Source organism: Tachypleus tridentatus, chromosome 8, assembly GCF_004210375.1.
Source record: "Tachypleus tridentatus isolate NWPU-2018 chromosome 8, ASM421037v1, whole genome shotgun sequence".
Lineage (NCBI taxonomy): Eukaryota > Metazoa > Arthropoda > Merostomata > Xiphosura > Limulidae > Tachypleus > Tachypleus tridentatus.
Genome location: NC_134832.1, coordinates 32230166 through 32236165, shown reverse-complemented (window position 1 = coordinate 32236165; position 6000 = coordinate 32230166). Strand labels below are relative to the sequence as shown.

Genomic DNA, 6000 nt, shown 5'->3' with positions numbered 1-6000 from the left:
TGACTAAATTGTTTATTGTAAGCACCGTTTTATTTTTTAATTATGGTCCAGTCAATTAGACATTTGACTAAACTGTTTATTGAAATAACTTTTTAATTTTTCTTATGATAATCCAGTTAATTAGGCGCTTGACTAAACTGTTTATTGTAAACGTCATTTTCTATTTCTAATTATGGTCCAGTCAAAGAGTCATTTGACTAATTTGTTTATTGTAAGCACAGTGTTATTTTTCTTATGATGGTCCAGTCAATGCCCCCCAGTGGCTCAGTGTTATGTCTGCAGTCTTACATCGCTAAAATTCGGCTATTGATACCCGTGGTGGGCAGAGCACAGATAGCCTCTTGTGTAGCTTTGTGCTTAATTGAAGAAAAACAAGCAAACAAAAACCACGTTTATTATTTTTAACCCCCGCTACTACAGCGGTAAGTCTAAGGATTTACAACGCTAAAATTACGGGTTCGATTTCCCTCGGTGGACTCAGCAGATAGCTCGATGTGGCTTTGCTATAATAAACAACACACACACACACTGATCCAGTCAATGAGGCATTTGACTAAACTGTCTTTTGTAAGCACCGCTTTATTTTTTTTAATGATGGACCACTCACTGAGGTGTTTGACTAAACTATTTATTCTGAACATCGTTTTATTTTTCTATTGATGGTCCAATCAATGAGGCATTTGACTGAACTGTTTATTGAAATAACCGTTTTTATTTCAAATGATCGTCCAGTCACTGAGACGTTTGACTAAACTGTTTACTGTAAGCAACGATTAACTTTTCTATTAAAGGTCCAGTCAATGAGGCGTTTGACTAAACTGTTTATTGTAATCACCGTTTCATTTTTCTCATGATGGTCCAGTCAATGAGACGTTTGACTAAACTGTTTATTGTAATCACCGTTTCATTTTTCTAATGATGGTCCAGTCAATGAGGCATTTGACTGAACTGTTTATTGAAATAACCGTTTTTATTTCAAATGATCGTCCAGTCACTGAGACGTTTGACTAAACTGTTTACTGTAAGCAACGATTAACTTTTCTATTAAAGGTCCAGTCAATGAGGCGTTTGACTAAACTGTTTATTGTAATCACCGTTTCATTTTTCTCATGATGGTCCAGTCAATGAGACGTTTGACTAAACTGTTTATTGTAATCACCGTTTCATTTTTCTAATGATGGTCCAGTCAATAAGGCGTTTTACTAAACTGTTCCTTGTAGGCAAAGTTTTATTTTTTAAATGATTCTGCAATCAATGAGGCATATCACTAAACTGTTTATTGTAAGCATGGTTTTATATTTCCAATTAAGGCCCAGTCAATAAGCCGTTTGACTTAATTGTTTATTGTAAGCACGGTTTTATTTGTCTAATGATGGTCCAGTAAATGACAAATTTGACTACACTATTTATTGTAATCACCGTTTTATTTTTCAAGTAATAGCCCTGTCAATGAGGTCTTTGATTAACATGTTTATTGTGAGAACAGTTTTATTTTTCTAATAATGGACCTGTCAATGAGGCATTAGATTACACTGTTTATTGTAAGCACCGTTTTTTTTTTCTAATGATGGTCCAGTCAATGAGCCATTTAACTGAACTGTTTATTGTAAACACCGTTTTATTTTTGTAATAATTGTCCCGTCAAAGAGGTGTTTGACTAAACTATTTATTCTAAGCACCGTTTCATTTTTCTAATGATGGTCAGCTCATTGAGCCTTTTGACTAAACTCTTTATTGTAAGCACGGTTTTATTTTTCTAATGATGTTCCAATCAATGAGACGCTTGACTGAACTGATTGTTGTAAGCACCGTTTTATCTTTCTAATGATGATCAATTCAGTGAGGCATTTGACTGAAACGTTCATTTTAAGCACCATTTTATTTTTCTCATGATAGCCCAATTGCTAAGGCATTTGACTAAACTTTATTATAAGTACCGTTTTATTTTTCCAATGAGGCGTTTGATTAAACTGTTTATTGTAAGCACCGTTTTATTTTTCTAATGATGGTTTAGTCACTGTGTCGTTTGAATAAACTTTTAAGCATTGTTTTTTTTCTTATGATTGTCCAGTCAATGAGGTATTTGAATGAATAATTTGTTGGTAGAGTTTTCTTCTAATTCGCATTATTTTCATAACTTTAGGACTTCTAGTTAGGGTACTAACCATATAAATTCGGTGATTTAGTAAGAGAAACTATATTTTAGAAACATTGGTTTCAAAAATGTTTTTATTTTATTAACGATTGTTTTTATAATCAGTAAAATACTAATTTCTTCATATATATTAATTTTAACGAGTTTATGAATAAATAGGAAGTTTTAAATAGTCGAACTACGGAACATAGTAACAATAAAAATATGCAGAATTGTAAAACCAGTACAAACTCAAAAAAAGGCTGTAGCAATCATTTGTAATGCAGGACGAAAAAAAAATCGTTCATTCGCTTTAAGACAAATTCATTAACTGAACTGTACTTACACTACCAGCTCCCACACGTAGCACAATGCTAGGTCTGTGGATTTAAACTACGAGAAATACGGTTTCGATACCCATGATGAGCAGAGCAAAGATACCTTTGTCTGTAGTTTTATGATAAATAACAACAACTCAGACTCATGAAAACTGGTCATGCAGTCATAAACAAATGAAAGTTGTTAAACGTGAGCGAAAACGTTTCATAGACATGCGCTCTTTTTTATTATACTAATTTTAGCACTTAGTTGTGCGTACAATAAATAAATAATAAATATTTAACACTCACGTTATCGTTACTGTTAAAACCATTTAACAATCACGAAGAGAAAAAGCAGCTAGGATTATAACAGCATATAAATGCGTACCTGAAATTTTCTTTTTAAAATACAATAATCCTTTATAATAACTAGTTTACAAACTATGTAAAAATGTAAAGGTAAATCTTTAACTTTTTGTTTTCATTTCTTTAGTACACAATATATTAACATTACTATAATTCTCTCTTTTCCATTAACTAAACAATATGCATGCGTAAAAGTACCTAAACTGGTTTCCAAATATTACTGAACTTCACATATTTCCTTGTTAATTGTTTTTTGTTTCTTTCTTTTTATATTAAATTACACAGACTTGCGATGGTTTTATTGTCTTGAATTTTTTACATGTTCTACTGTAATTCCTGTATTTTGAAAATAATATTCATTTTTCTCCATCACCTACAGAGTTTTCACTAAACGTCGTATGTACTTTTCTTTTTAATCGAATCAAATTTTGTTATGTTTAAAATGTTGACAACTACTGGCTATATATTTCTCTAGACCAATCGCGACGTGAGAGTCTTATCGATTGTCACAGAACTCATGAAAAACACATCACAGTTATTAGGCCTGAATAGTGTCTGCTTATGCTTGCACTTTGAAATTATTTTTTATTTTCAATATTATAAATAATTGTAACAGTTTCTACCAGTTATAAAACTTTTCATGCTGAACCTCAATTACCAAAAAGTAGGCCTAATCTAGTCTTTAGTCCGTCATACTTATATAAATACAATACTAGCTACGGAAAAAAAAAAAAACGGTCCAGCATGGCCAGGTGGTTAGGTCGCTCGACTCGTAACCTGAGGGTCGCGGGATCAAATCCTCGTCACATCAAACATGCTCGCCCTTTCAGCTGTGAGGGCGTTATAATGTGACTGTCAATCCTACTATTCGTTGGTAAAAGAGTAGCCCAAGAGTTGGCGGTGGGTGGTGATGACTAGCTGCCTTCCATCTAGTCTTACACTGCTAAATTAGGGACGGCTAACGCAGATAGCCCTCGAGTACCTTTGCGCGATATTCAAAACAATGTTAATATTTCTTCATTATGGTAAGTGAAATAATAATTTGATCTAAGAAAGTTTTTCTTCCTTGTTTATTTTTAAAGAAATCCTTTAAAAAATATTATTTTCTAAATCTGCGTAGCTGAATTGTGAAAAATCCGTTGCTAAAACCAAAACAACTTTTACGACGTTTAAATTCTCCGGCCTGTATATTTGTTGCGCTCCCATTCATAAAATAATGTTGCTTGTGTTGCCATCTATGGATTTTAATAATAAATTAGTAATACAGGATTGAAAGCAAAATTGCAACCGTAATAATTGGATTTAAGTTTGACATGTTAAATGTGTGATCGGCAAAGAAAAAAATTTTCAAAAATACACGACCTAAAGTCTGAGTTATAAAATCTGAGATTGTGCAGATAAGTTTTGTGTATAATTTTAGGTACTATAAGTATTTTCCTGTCGATTTGGAATTAAGTTCGTATTCACCAACATATGTTATATTTATACAGATCAAAGCAACGATATACAAATCGATAAACAACTGTGGAATGATATTTTTTGTCCCCAGTGTTCACAGCGGTGTCTTTGCGGATTTACACCGCTAGAATCTGGATTTCGATACACATGATGGGCAGAGCACAGGTAACCCATTGTGTAGATTTGTGCTTAATTACAAACAAATGAAAATTATTTCCTTTCTTTTGCATGAATCTACTGTGAGTGTGTTTATATATTGATTAAAAATAAATTTAAAGCAACAATCAGCTTCACTGGCGTAATACAAAATATATTTTTTCACCCTTAAACAGAACTAGTAACATTTTATATCTGCGAACTTTCTAATTCATAAATAACAACCATTACAGTTCTAAAATAATCAGGAACTCGTTGATAGCACAGTTACAAATACTTGTATTAAAGGCCTTTTCTTCTTAATACATTTGGTCAGTGGTTCAGAAATATTCTTTTTAACATAGAAGCAAGAAATCACATGGTTCACCAATGAAAATAAACAATATTTACACTAAATTATTGTTGAGTGACAAAGAAAAATCGTTAGTGAAATAAGAACGTCGACAGAGAATGTGATATTATATTTTCGAAAAACGTAAGCGCTTTCATTGTTCTCGAATACAATTATTTACATATGACGTTACATTACGTCAACATTCAGAAGGGCCAGTATTTTTGCAAAATTGAAATAAATACAACGTTCGGTCTGAAAAGGTAAGTAAACAGGTGTATGTGACATAATGCGAAAGCAGACATCTTTGGATTCTTCGAAAGTCAACTAATGAACGTTTCAGTTGTTAGCCGCGGCACAACGGCTTATATAATGGCTTCAAGTTGTAGTTATTGTTTTGTCTTTTTTTATCTCTTGCCTTTTAGCATACAGCTTCATCTCTTGGCCAATTTGAGATCTAATTACAGCCACAGCTATTGAGAAATTCCTCTTATTTAATTAAAGATTCCACTTTAAACCGATTGAAACTGTTTCTGTACGATACATTTTTTTTTTTGTAAATGGAATTTTCTATAAACATCTAAATTGGATGCTTAACAAATTAGATGAAGATAACCTAGGAAGGTCAAAATGTTGTTCTCTGCTTATCAATAAAAGTTATAATACCCATACCAGCCATTCTGAGATACATTTTTATTTCAAGTGGGTTTCTTGATGAATGTCATTTTAATAACTTTCTTCTAAATATCTTGAACAATTCAATGGCCTTTATAATGTAAGAAATCGAAGATTGAAAATAGTAACCAAAATGTGGTCTTACCAATGATCTATAAATTGATATCATGACCTCTTTGTTCCAGCATGACCAGATGGTTAGGGCGCTCGACTCGCAATCTGCGGGTCGCGGGCTCGAATACCCGTCACACAAAACATACTCGCCCTTTCAGCCGTGTGGGCGTTAAAATGTGAAGATAAATCCCACTATTTGTTGGTAAAAGAGTAACACAAGAGTTGGCGTTGGGTAGCGCTAACTACTTGTCTCTCTCTGGTCTTAGACTACTAAATTTGGGACGGCTAGGACAAATAGCTCTTGTGTAGCTTTGCGCAAAATTCAAAAACAAACAGTGACATATTTAGGAAGGGCTTAGAAGGGACTCAGACCAAAGACCTCTGGTCTTAATAGGGGCTTATTGATAATTTTATTCTATGTAAAATTACATGGGATGTAGGACCCA

At 33.0% G+C, this 6000-nt stretch overlaps 1 non-coding gene across 1 annotated transcript; it reads left to right on the top strand.

The window, feature by feature from the left end:
- Positions 1-585: 585 nt before the first annotated feature.
- Positions 586-695, top strand: LOC143224374 (small nucleolar RNA Me28S-Am2589). The gene has a single exon (XR_013013367.1). It is a non-coding gene; the product is annotated as a small nucleolar RNA Me28S-Am2589 (small nucleolar RNA).
- The last annotated feature ends 5305 nt before the right edge of the window (positions 696-6000 follow it).